We start from the raw sequence: 13,887 nt of genomic DNA on the forward strand, positions 1-13,887 counted from the left end.
CATCGTTATTATTACCTTCTGTAGTAACAGTGATGAACTCTGTGAAGATCCTGTACACACAGGACAATACAACAACACACTTGTGCTAGAATTGAGTTGTAACAATTCTGATATTTTTTAAACATTAGTTGATAAATTATGAATGTAAATGTATAAACTCAAAGCTTTGCTTGGTTGAATCTCACAAATCCCAGATAGATGGATAGATGTTAGTGTGAATTTGGATGAAAAACCGTTAAATGTCATCCAAATGTTATACAATGAAAAATAATTATTTATGGTTCCAAGAACGTTTAATTTGGATTTATTCAAATTATTATTATTATTTTTTTTTTTTGGAGGGTAAATTGGTGACTTAAAACATGTTATGTTCATGAGATTCACCTTGCTATGGCTTATTTGAAGATTAGGATGATAAGGAACTTAAAAAAAAAAAAGGCTTGGAAATGTCTTAGTAACATATTCAAGTCTCCCGTGTAAAATAAACCAGCCTCTGAAAATGAAACCATCCGTTCATTTACATTATTTACCGTTTTGACATTATATATTATGTGCAATATAATGAAATATATTTAAGTTCTTGATTTGTATCTCAAGGTTTAATGCGAGACAAATGTTAAATATCACTTTGTAAAATCAAGTGTAGATTAAAACATTGTCAAGAGGCAACCAGAACAGTAGTTTAAGTACTGCTTATCCAACGTTTTATCAAGTAATCCCTTTTAGCATACTTTAGATATCATAATCTATATACGAGGGGAAAAAAGGACAATTCCTGAGTTTTTCAGAAGATTAAGGACAGCGCAGGCTTTATCAGATCACTCCATCTCTTCCTCCTCCTGCAGCTCCTTCACAAGGCGCTCTAAAGAGAACAGTTGATCATCTAAGTCTCCAGGTATAAGTTTCCTGATGGCATCGGCGAGCTCTAAGAGGTAGTCTGTATTCTTGCCACTGAGGCCTACACACTTCACAATCTGCTGAGCAATTGTTTCCAAAGGTGCTGGGCCAAGGTAATTTGGGTTGTCACAGTAGCCGATGTAGAGCAATGTGTCCTGCATCGGTTGGTGCCTCGATCACCCCATAACCGCCTTTCTCTCTGTAGTCCAGATACTCTTTCACTTCCTTTTCTTGACCTGATGGCAACTTATAAGCAACGCCCCACACACAGCCCTGCAGGAAATAGAGAGTGCTAGAACCTTTTTTGGATTACTCTCATTTCTCTACCCTCAAAAATATATTTGATTAAATTAAATTTATGTATGTAAATCTCATATAGTATTATTAAAAGACACATCACAAATATAATATATGGCATTTCCCATTAATACTGTACAAAACAGGGTCTGAAACTTCCAAAAATATATATTATAAAATAACCGGTCAGTGAAAAAGCAGAGTTCACTCTTATGTTGAACTTTACAATTTATTTTAAAAAAAAAGCATATAAAAAATTAAATTAATAAATATTGTATACAAATTATTAATACATCTTTTTTTTTTTTTTTTATACAATTAAAAATATTAAAGTGGATTAAAAGATTATTCATAGTGTAATTGTTCATCTTTAAGGTGGGATATACAGACATTTTTGTGTTGTTTTTTTAAATTGCTAAAGTTCATGCTAGGTTAACTGTTAAATAACAGTTTATTAAAAAATGTATGAACTTTTAAGTGAATTAAAAGATAAATAGGCTCATTGTATAAAAAATACTGCACCACCATTATAAGACAGGATACATACATTTCATGTGTTTAAAACTATTTCAATTGTATGTGAGGTTAATTATATTAGATGATAATTTATTTTAAAAAATGAAAAAATTGTGAATTATAAAAAAATAAATTTGACACTATAAAAACACTGCATAATCACAATTTTAAGGTTGGATACAGAAATGTGATTTTTAAAACTAGCTACATTTCATTCAAGGTTGTATAAGTAAAAGTTTATTTTAAATATTGTTTTAATATTATAAAATAATATATTGTTTTTTTGTGTTATAATTATAATTTATATTAATTTCATGCAAGGTAATTACAAATGTATTAAATAATAGTTTATCAGAAATATCTAAATTAGTGTAATGTAATGCGCCATATATCGGCATTGTAAGCAGTATTTAACAGACTGACAGTCATTACCTCAGGGTCCTCTATTAATGTCACCACTCGGCCCGGCTGAAATAGAATCAATAAGAAGTAAAAGTGTTAATGGTAGTGTGTAAAGTGCGGTGTCATCCTGAAAGGTCACTACGACTGGACACCTGCTGTTCATAAACTCGTATGACTTTGATAAAGAATAACCTGTCCATACCTTTCCAGGCACCCCTCGATGAACCGTGCTTCCCTGCCAGAATCTGCGACTGAAACCTTTGACGAAACCCACTCCTCGTATGGAAAGTCAACTTTCCAAATCAAAGATCCATAACCAAAAACCCACATGCTTCCTGCTGACAGCTCGGGTCAGTGTCTGAACACATAAATTAATTTACTCCACAAAACAATGGACGGGGTTTTTAGGGCCCGTGTGCAGTGTTGTGCCAGTTCATACTTAAAAAGAACTAGCTCAAAGTTCAGTTCACACAGATGATAATGAACTAGTTCATGTTTTTTTAATGAACTAAGTTCACATATCTAAAAACGAACTAGTTCACGTTCATTTGTTAAATTCTTTTTAAGATAGGCCACTATATTAATAGAACCTCTTTAGCATATTTATGTTTTGGAAACAGAAATTTGCACAAACAATACATTCTGCAGCTCACTCACTTTTAAGTGTAAATGCTTATCAGTTAGTTTTTATCAGGAAGAACTGCATAACAACAATCAAATAATTCTGTTGCACGTCATGACTACTTTTAAATTTATACCTCTTTCAATAAATTTTATACTAAATGTTTAAAGGGGGGGTGAAATGCTCGTGTTCACTCAATATCCTGTTAATCTTGAGTACCTATAGAGTAGTACTGCATCCTTCATAACTCCAAAAAGTCTTTATTTTTTATTATATTTATAAGAGAAAGATAGTCTGTACCGATTTTTCCCGGAAAAACACGAGCGACTAGAGGCATGACGTGTGGGCGGAGCTAAAGAATCACGAGCGCCAGTAGGCTTTTGAGTTGAGAGCATGTGGAAGCTGTGACACAGATAGAGGCTGAAATTGAACAAGAGCAGCATCAGCAAAGGCTTCTCTATGTGGTATGTACTGAAACTGTATATATTTGCTTAGCGGTTTTGGAAAATGACTAAGTTCCACTTTGTCGTCTTTTTTTTTTTTTTTTTTTTTAAGCTGTACATGTGGAAAGTGCAGTTTGATAACAACATCGCATGTTGTTTACTTGATGTGCTTATGTGCTGATAGCTAAGTAAACAACACAGAGATATTTGAAGCAGTTTTACTCACCGCCTGCGGTTCCAACACACGATCGTGACCCTTTTTCGTTGGGATTGCATTATCCTTAAGAAATAAACGATGTGCAAATCCAGCGTCAACCTGGGCCTTGTCTGTAAAACAAGCATCTTCGAAATGCAGGGGAACAAACACAAACACTTGCACAACTCCGTTGATGCTCTGTAAAAATAAACTCCATCCACTGGTCCCTTAATGCTGTTTCTCTTTTGGTAATCTGTGCAGGGTTGTCTTGCCCTGGCAACCAAAAACACACTCCTTTTGTGACATTTCGCGACGCTCTCGCTCTGATCAGTGAGTCTGTGCACAGCCTCTCTCTGCTCTGCTATACGGGAGCGCGCGCTCTTCCGGCAGACGCGCCCTTAGCACCCATATAAGGAAATTCCGCTCCATCTAACGTCACACAGAGCCATACTCGAAAAAAACTTTCCGAAACTTGTGACAAACCGGAAGAGGTTTTTTTGGAACAGAAATACTCCTTCAAACGTACAACTTAATTTTTGAAACTTTGTCCATGTTTAGCATGGGAATCCAACTCTTTAACAGTGTAAAAAACTCAGTATGCATGAAATAGCATTTCACACCCCCTTTAATTGAACTTAAAAAATGAAAGCTCGGGCCATTTAGCTTTGTTTCTAATTAAATCAGGTTTTTAAATCCTACATCTAAGGCAGATTACCAAAGTCTTTAATCAAAGAACTGATTAAATAAATGCCTGTAAAACTATTTCCAGGACCATACTGAGATTGTAAGGTACCTGGTGAACATGTGCTCTCTGGAGGCTGTTGATGACTATGGGATCACATCATTATTTGTATGGACATCACCAATGCTTGAAGATTCTTGCAAATGCCGGTGAGAACATTTCTTTAATAAAAAACACTGTGCAAGCTAAAATCAGATCTAGTCTTGATTTAGTAATGAAGAAAAAAATCTGTTTAAGCAAATAAAATTATCCAAAGGAAAATTGTATGTAGTCTGGTTGTTTTTGCTGCAAAGTTAGCTAAAGCCATGCCAAATCATTTATATTGTGAAGACCCTTGCAGACCCTTATGACTCTTTGACAGCCAGTAAATTCTCTTAACATGAAAAGAAAAATAATTTTTTGCAAGTTAAGTTTGTTGTAAAATGTCATGTGGTGTGACTCCAAAAAAATAGAATTATATTAGAATAGAAACTCTTTTAGTTTATTTTTGATCAAATGAATGCAGCATTGTTGAGCATAAAAGACTTCTTTCAGAAAAAAAAAAAAAACAAGACAATCTTACCAGCCCCACATTTTGAACATTTTTGTTAGTGAATATTTATATCATGCCTTTTTACAAAACATGTTAAAATGTGTACATTTGTCGATGTAGGGAAATAGTTATATTTTTTACATGATACCTACATTTCATAGACATTACAATAAAATCCCTCTCTAAAATCATATAAAAGTTCATGAAAATCATACGGAACCAAAATGAATACATTGAAGACATTTCTAAAAACTTGGCACAACCAATATTTTTTAAAGATTCATTTTCTTTGTAATGGACATTATTTGTCATTTATCTAATATGCATAAATGGTTATTAAATGAAGAAAAAAGCCACACTGCAGTCATGGATAAGAGTTTGGTCGCCTAAGCACAGTTTGTCATTGCCACAGGGGCGAATGTGAACTGCCAAGCAAACGTTCTGGCCACGCCGCTGCTGATTGCTGCTCAGGAGGGCCACGTACAGTGTGTGGAGCTTTTGCTGGCTCATGGAGCTGATCCCAACCTGCAATGAGGACTGCTGGCAGCTACCCATCCATGCTGCGGCCCAGTTCAGTCGGCTTAGGAATGGCAACTCAGTCAGTGATGTACTGGGTCTGTCAAATGGTAGTCTTGCGTAGCCAGACCTTCAGACTAACAGCTGAATGTCTGGAATTCATGGCATCTTTCTTTGGCCAAGGCCTTCCCATGAGGAGGTTTGACCATCACATCAAACATCCTTTAGAAAACCCAGTGTTTAGTTGATCCAGACAAGCACTCATTGTCACAGTTGTAAACTCTACAGCTTTTTTCTTTCGTGAGGGGGTTTGGCAGCACGTCATCTTTGTTTCCATGCGGAACGTTAAAGTGAACATTAAACGGTCCATGGGCATGACGTCTGAGGCTGAGACTAGTCAAATGGTTATCAACACTATACACGCATTTGAAAGCTAACCTTTAGTACTTTTTAAACGAAGATGTTACTTTGGCCTTTATGAAATAATATTTGCTCAACTGCATTAATCTGGCTGCTCATCTCTTGTCATTCTCTATAGTGTTTTAGAGAAGCTGATTCCGGTAACGAAGCGAGAATGTGATCGGGGCGAGGGAAAGGTCAGTCCAGTTTATTTGGCAGTACTTAGCGGGCAAGCGGACAGCCTGAGGGCCTTGCTAAAGAAAGGCTTCAGTCCAGACGCCCAGAGCTGTCGACAGTTTGGCTACAGCTGCCCTTTGGACATGGCTCTATGGTGCAGCTCTTGGAAGTATGACATAGATGTACACTTGTGTCCCGCTTTTTATTTTAAACACAATCCGTTGAACAGTATGACATAAAATTTTTTCCTGTTTGTCTCTCAGTTTGAACAGCGAGTGTCACCAGATTCGTGAAGTCACTGTGATGCTCTTGGCAGCAGGGGCATGTGTGAGCATGGGCATTTATGCCTTTGCATTACAGGGCCAAGTACCAGAGCACCTGCCCTTGATCCTAGAGCACGCTGGCCTCCCTCAAGGTGAACGACTCAAAGAACTGGCCCGTAGAGCCCTTGCTGAGATGCAGAGCACCTCTTTCTGGCTTCCACTGCTGCTCAAAGCGGGAATGGACCCCATGCTGCTCCTCCAACTCAAAATGTAAGCAACACATTGTGGTTGTTGTGCCACACAGGTTTTTATTTTAATTAAGATTGGATTCACCATGCGTGCTGTTTAATAAACGATTGTGCTTTATTAACGTCAGTTAAAAACTACTGCGCTAAGCTCTTCACTTCTGTCTGTTATGCTCTAATTGGGTGCAGGCTTGAAGAAGCCCAGAACGGAGTGCTTAATTTCTTTCTGGAGTTCATTAATTGGAAGACTTTGCCCTCATCAATGCTTCAGATTCTCTCTCACCGTCAAGCAGATGGCACCTGGACATCACAGAAGCATTTCAGTATGGCCTGTACACTTTAAATCATATATATATATATATATATGTGTGTGTGTTTGTGTGTGTATATGTGTAGGTTTCACGACTTCAGGTGTTTTTCAGTTAATCCTTCAGCATGTTGCATTAATCAAATATTTGCATTCTATTTGCAATCATTTTGTTGGTAATATGAAATTAAGCAACAGAATGAATGATTTTATTACACCTTTTTTGTCCATTAAGTTTCCAAAAGAGTAACACAGTGAATCATTTCATTACACTTTTTAAAGTTTTCTTAAGAGTTTCTGCATCATAGTTGACAAGGTAATTTTTTTTTTTTTTTTGGAATCATTTTAAATTGTTTCAATAAACTAAATTAAAATATTTATGCAGTTTAATACTATGTATTAATAGATGCATATAAATGAAAAATGTAATGCATAATTCTTCCATGATTATTTTCATTTTAATCTATTTAAAAATATATGGCTGATTGAAATGTTTTGTTCCCCAGATAATTTATGAATATTTGATAGATATTTAATGGTATTCCAAATATATTTTATATATGTATAAAGCTGCATTTATATGGTCAGAAACTATGAAATATTATAACTTATTTTAATTTAATGTAATTTATTCCTGTTATTGTCTTCAGTTTCAGAAAATAATAATAATAATTTGCTTATCAGTTAACATAGTTTTGGTGGAAACCATGATATGAAATTTTTTCATGATTCTATATTAATAGAGCATTCAAAAGAACAGCCTTTATTTGAAATGGAAATCTTTTGTAACAATGTGAAAGTCTTTACTGTCACCTTTGATCAATTCAGTGTGTCCTTACTGAATGCAAGTAATTAAAATATTTTTGATTAAATAACTGTTGTCCTACTGCATTCTGGTGCTGTATCATCTGATGTGGTAAGTGGCCACAGCTTAATAACCTTTTGCTTTTGGTCGTAGAATCAGTCCCTGCTCTCACCCATCTGTGCAGACTGGCAGTGGTGGGCAGCAATGCTCTGTCTAAGACCTCCTTTATCAAACAGCTGCCCATCCCCACACTGCTTCAGGACTACCTTCAGTTCAGCGACGTCCCAGGCTTGCTTACACAGCGGCCTGACAGTTATGTGTGGCTAATTAAGTTATCTCAACTGGTTCCGCTGCAGTATTTTGTATATAATGTTAATACAATTTTAATGACTGCTCAATGACGCTGGACTCGGGACTCTTTTCATTACCTTGGTATCTAGAAAATGTGGGAGGACAAATGGAGAATTCCACTAATTTATCTTCACTGTTCAGTTCCCCTTTTCCACAGCTGGCCTTCATACCGAGTTGGTGTTGAAATTCACCTCTGCTCCGTGTCTTTGGTCTGCTTCGTTATCTTTTCTCTCTCAGCGGCTCTCCTCTCTGTCTGCCTCCAAGGTCACTCTGCCTCAAAGACGCATACTCTCCTCGAATCTTAATTGCCAACGCAGCCACACTCGTTCAGAAATGCTACTATCTTCCTCTGGTCACACTATGTATTTAACATTTTATGTTACCTTTTAGGAATATGCATAGCACACCTTCAAAAGCCTCTTAATCAGTATCTCTGCTGCGTGATGCTCTCAACCTCTTGCTGCTTTGTGAATCGATTCGTACCTTTATGAATAGGCAGTTGATCTGTTTCTAATTCACACCGACTCAATGTTGCAGTATTAAAAATAAATAAATAAATCTACAGTACATATCCTGGTTAATTGTTTTTAACACCTCTTTAACCTCAGCTATGGAAAGACCAACTGGTGCTTGCATAATTGTGTTACAAATATCATGTTATATAACATCAAGGTGTTCCTTGTTTCCAAGCCTTTTCTTTTGGAATACTGTATACCATGTGCAAACAGCAGGGGGAGAACACGGATAACTGACAGCATAACCGCCAGCCCTACCTACAGTACCTAGCAGCCTGTCTATGTGAAAGAGGAGAGCCATTTCTGCTTGCCTCCCTGATATTTTGAATTCAGAGCAAACCAGAGGCTGTGTCTCAGCAACTCTGCGCCTTGTTCTAGACAATCAGGCCACCTCTCTGTGGGAGACTCTGGAAAGGCAAGGCATCAGTAATCATGTGCATTAAGCTTTTCTTGTGCTGCAGGTAAGCTCAGGTCCGACAGTTCGCCTTTGATTAGCAATCAGGCTTTTGAAATTCAACCAAAGGACTGACTGACTTCATGTTGATCTTTCACATTTGCTAGAACACACAGTATGCGTGTGCTAGAATCTATGTGTGTGTGTTTGAACACATTTCCAATATAGATACGTTTGTTTTTTTTACGTGTACCTTCTGATGTTTACAGTGATTTTTTTTTTATGTTAAAAACCCAGTCTCAAATAACCTCTTTGATTTGTCTCCCCTAATTAAAACTTGATGGCAGCACAGAGGAATGATGTCTAGAATAGAGCACTTACATAATTGATGCAGCATAATCTAAAATGTACCAGTCCTGAAATGTGGTGCACGTTCTATAAAAAGCCAGTGTGACGTGCAGCACTAAGCCAGTCCACCTGTTTACAGCTATAAGCCTGAATTGTTGAACAGCCACCACCCTTCATTCTGTGAATTTAGTTGATTCCAGAGTGGCTCAGGATTTGGAGGCTTTGAGCTGTGGGGAAGATCACCACAGTGGATTGCCTGTCTAGTGCCTGTCTCTTTATTTAATCACATGGTACGTCTCACAGGCTTTTCAGCTTCTCTGAGTGTTAGTTGCACAACTGTAGTTGACTGTGGTATTAGTACATTAAATGTTGCTTTTTTACAGTAAGCTGATATGTTTTTATCTGTGTGAATGAGTTCTTTTTTTCATATTTCTTCTGTGCAGGGATTTAGTTTGTCTCAGTGTCAGATCCAGCTAGGAAACAGAGCTGTGATTATTGCCTCATTGTGCTATTCTCACCATGGACCTGAATTATGAGGACACAGTTGCCTGGCGACCTGCTGATGGGAAATATCTGCTAAAACATTGCCACAGAGTTTTTTTTTTCTTTTTTTTCTCCACTAGACCTTCTAGAACATCTCCTACAACGCATACATGTGCTAATACTGTATACAGTTATACAAGGACAAAAGCATTAAGGCTGCTTTGCTTCTGCATATTACTACATCTCTTGGGAATCGTTCAGCTTTGGTTGTGTATGGATGATTTATTTTCCTCAGTATGATTAGATGATTCTTGCCTTTTTGATGGAAGAGTTCTGGAACTTATTGCATTTGTGCACTCTGTTACCCAGTGCTAACACACACCAAGGAAATAAACAAGGGTGATGGGCTTCTGTTTGCTTTCACTGAACATGAGATTAATGTGTTTTTCCAAGTCAATTTGTTGTTTTATCTTCCAGGTCCTACATGTCTCATCTCATTGATTTTACTCTTTGCCACCTCACAAACAGGTCATTATGTATGCGTTCGCTTGTGTTTGTGTCGGTGTGTTTGTTTTGTCAGGAGTAATCTGGACAGAGGAAATGGGCCATTTCATTTGGACATTTGTTTCAGGGAACAGAAGAAGAGAACTGCAGTGTTGATCTAAGACTTGCTGTTGGTGAGGAGAGGTGTTTTCAGTGATTGGAAGTGCTTTGCTAAAGGAATAGTTCATGAAGAATTGGAAATATTGTTATTTACTCACCTGTTTCAGTCCTGTGCAACCTTATGTCTTATTTGATCTAACTAAACAAGTTTAATAATAATAATAAAAAAAAATGCTTTCACTGTAAATAAACCTTTTGTGTTTTCAAAAAGTTGACAACACAAAAGGTAGACCTTTAGAATATAGTTTATAAGAGTCATGTGGACTATGTACAATGCATGTTTGTTCATGTTGCTCGACAGTATTTAGACACTGCTTGCTTTCATTATGGAAAAAAGCCTCTTGAACATTCAGCAAAACATCTCTTTTTGTCTTCTACGGATGAATAGAAAGAAAGTAGGCCTAGATGATGACAGACTTTTCATTTATAGGTGAACAATACCTTTAAGACACTGCTCTGTTGTGTATTCTGCGTCGTCCTCACTTACAGGAGCAGATTAGCAGAAATAATTGGTGTGGATTGGTTCTTTCATCACATGGGTGTTCCAGGTGTGAAACAGTCGCTGCTCGTGTGAAGAAGTTGCTGATTGGGAGAAATCTGAACCTTCCCGGTGAGGTAACGTCCGTTTAAATAATGACTGCAGTCAATCACTTTGACATTGTGTTAATCAGTGAGGTACAGAGCCCAGGAAAAGAGAAGATGGAGGAGATTACTTCACTATAAGGTAAAGAGAGATAGAGAGAGAGAGACTCCGGCTGCAGAATTATCCTCCACGGTCCTATTCTCTCCATCCAGCCGTTCATGTTTATCTATTTTGTGCGAGTGTGTGTTATTGTCTTTGCATGACTACATCAGCCTTATCAAAGACTGGGAAATAACAATTTTAATTAACTTTTATATTAAAAGCAGGCCACTCTTCTTAATGAGTTCCCTGAATAATTAAACAGGCAAACGGGCGAACGTTCACACTTGACGTGCTTTGTTTGCTGGGATTGTCCACAGTCGGTCGACACCTGCAGTGACCCTGCTGAAATGATACGCCTCTGCTCTGGCTCCTCAGGCAAAGAATGGGTTTTAACCTCATGTGTGATCTCAGCGCTTGAACAGTTGGTCGTTTCTTATCGAGCTTATTCTCAACAACCTGTGAGTCCATGAGTAATGACCCCTTAGCAGCCTCCAGACCAGAAGACTTAACTCAGTCACAGACCGTGCCAGCTCCCCAGCCAGATGAACATAAGTGCTATCTGATGAAAGCGCATCACAGAAGGTTACAGTGACAGCCTTGATGAAAAAAAAGACAAGTGTTAGATCATTTAAATGCTAATTATCCATTTTCAATCCCTCATAAACTTTAACTGCAAGCCTTTGAGATTTGAACAAAAAATAGCATCTAGAAAAAGAATGTACTCTTGGGAGGCAAAGTCTTTTAGTTTTTTTTTTTTTTTTTTTTGGCTGTACAAAAAGTATTACTACTCACAAGAGGAAATTAACATGCTTTATCATATCAAACCATCGGAGTATGAGTTTCCCCCATTCCTAATCTGCACAGGTTTTACTTATTTATTACACATGCTGGCAACCTTGTCCATGGTACTATATATTGTGTCCATTTAGGAAGCAGTGCGATTTGAGATGATCACAAGTGTCAAGGCCATAAGTCAGGGACTGTGAAGTCTTTAATTAATCACGCATTAGAAGCATGTGGAATAGAACCTTCTAAGCCTCTTCAAACCAGAGAAAATTAATCACCACTTTAGTATTTATTACCATCTACACAAACGTTTTAATTTCCTGTACTTCTTTTCATAAGTTACTGTAAAGTCGACATGAAATGAAATGTTTTCTAAATGCATCTTTAATAATGTTATTGTGAACAATTCACCTTTGCATGTTTCATTAAAAACAAAACACACACACACACACACACACACATATATATATATATATATATATATATATATATATATATATATATATATTTTTTTTTTTATCAAAATGTCACTTTTTTTCTTTCTTTTTTTTTGCAGAACATATGTTTATACATGAACAGGCAACATATTAATTTTATACAATGACATAAGACCAAAATATACAAACAAACACATGGATTTGCATATACAAAAAAAAAATATTTGATGATGAATATGATGAAGTTGTTATATTCAATGGAGGCCTAAATGAATGTAAGACTGAAAATAAAATGATTAAATCATACATATATTGGTTATGTTACAATAGCAAAATAAATGGGCAGCTGTTTTCTTCTAAAAAAAACCCACAAAATATGAACGACTCACCAATGCCAGAATATTTAGAAATTGAGTAACTTATGATTTTATTAAAGATTTTAAAGAAGTTAACTTCATTGACTGCAAGCTTCTATTCAGATCCGCCTCGATCCAATCAAAAACCAAATATTACAACCAAGTCCTCATCCTATATTTTTTTCAATAATCCGTTTCACTTGAATGTATTTCATAAGAAGTTCATAGAACAAATGATCTTTTGCAACTTATCTTGAAACATGTTTCCACACAGGACTCTCCAGGCTCAATTACTGTAGAGTTTGTGAAGATCAGCTTTTATTGTGATTACCGCTTATTATAGTCTGATCTATGGGGAAAATCTTATTTTTTCACAAATGTGCCTTAAGCACTACACAGATGAGCAGCAATTGATATATCAATATGATTATCGGTTGCATAGAACTGTATGTAAAAATGCGACTATCATCAGTTTTAATTACGTGTGGGTAAATGATAGTTTTAATAGTCTTGTGTTTAGTAAACAAAAATGCCTATAAAAGACTGATGGCTGACATATATGAACTGTGTATGAGAAATCTCCAATCTGACAGCCCATCAATCAGCCGGTTGCCACTAGATGTCACAGTCCAATCATCCATCTTTCATTGTGGTTGGTGACAACATTGGCCATTAAGACATAATAGACCTCATGATGTCAGTCTCATTCCATTCCTGCCACGTCTGTCTTTTTTGTTGTACTGCATTACAATTATTGCAGGGTCTGATTTATACCCAGCAGATCTTCTAATACACACAAAATAATGCGTGATACAATGATTTTTTTAATCCCCTTTCTATAAATGGTAAAACATACAGGAACCCTCTGGGAATGTCACATGTTAGTGTATTGTGTAAATAGTGGCCCGTGCCTCTTGTCTTCGGTTAGTATGATTTCCTCAGTCGCGGTCACAGAGCTGTTCACAGGGACTGCGCAGAGTTTTGCCTGATTGAGACTAGCCTCAGGAGGGAACCCATTGCTAAAGTGTGACTGCAGCCTTCTCAAGGTCCTCTTAAAGTCAAAGGCAGAAAATCAACTTGGCTTACAGCAAGCCGTTCACAGAATCGGAGCGGGGCTCTGATGAAACTGAGATGCTTTGAAAGGCTGTTAAGCAAAAACACCAGCTCTGCATCTGTGCTTTTAACTGGGGAAAAGATCTGAATCCTGCCATTGGCCCCCAGTGTTACAAATGCTATCTTGGTAATTGTATTTGCTGTATTCCTGGCTTAATGTTTTATCACTGATTCTAAATGTCATCGTCTTGGGCTTGTTGCCATGGTGACATTCCCTCCAGAAGTCAGCTCAGCTCCTCCATACAAACACCTTTGAAGCAATTACTTTCATCCTGCAAAAGAAGAGTGGGCCATTTTGAACCATGTCACATTTTACCAGTCTTTGATGCGTTGCACTGTGGGAAATGTGGTTTCTTATGGCCTTGCTAATGGTGTTTCCAAGCACCTCCGTGGACTC

The 13,887-nt window shown here is 37.0% G+C and overlaps 2 pseudogenes; one reads left to right on the plus strand and one right to left on the minus strand.

Annotated features, from left to right (window-relative positions):
- Positions 1–412: 412 nt before the first annotated feature.
- LOC128025647 (putative glutathione-specific gamma-glutamylcyclotransferase 2) lies at positions 413–2,139 on the minus strand (annotated as a pseudogene).
- On the plus strand, positions 1,910–8,705 carry LOC128025255 (ankyrin repeat and SOCS box protein 3-like; annotated as a pseudogene).
- The last annotated feature ends 5,182 nt before the right edge of the window (positions 8,706–13,887 follow it).

The sequence above is a fragment of the Carassius gibelio genome, chromosome A12 (genome assembly GCF_023724105.1).
Source record: "Carassius gibelio isolate Cgi1373 ecotype wild population from Czech Republic chromosome A12, carGib1.2-hapl.c, whole genome shotgun sequence".
Classification (NCBI taxonomy): Eukaryota; Metazoa; Chordata; class Actinopteri; order Cypriniformes; family Cyprinidae; genus Carassius; species Carassius gibelio.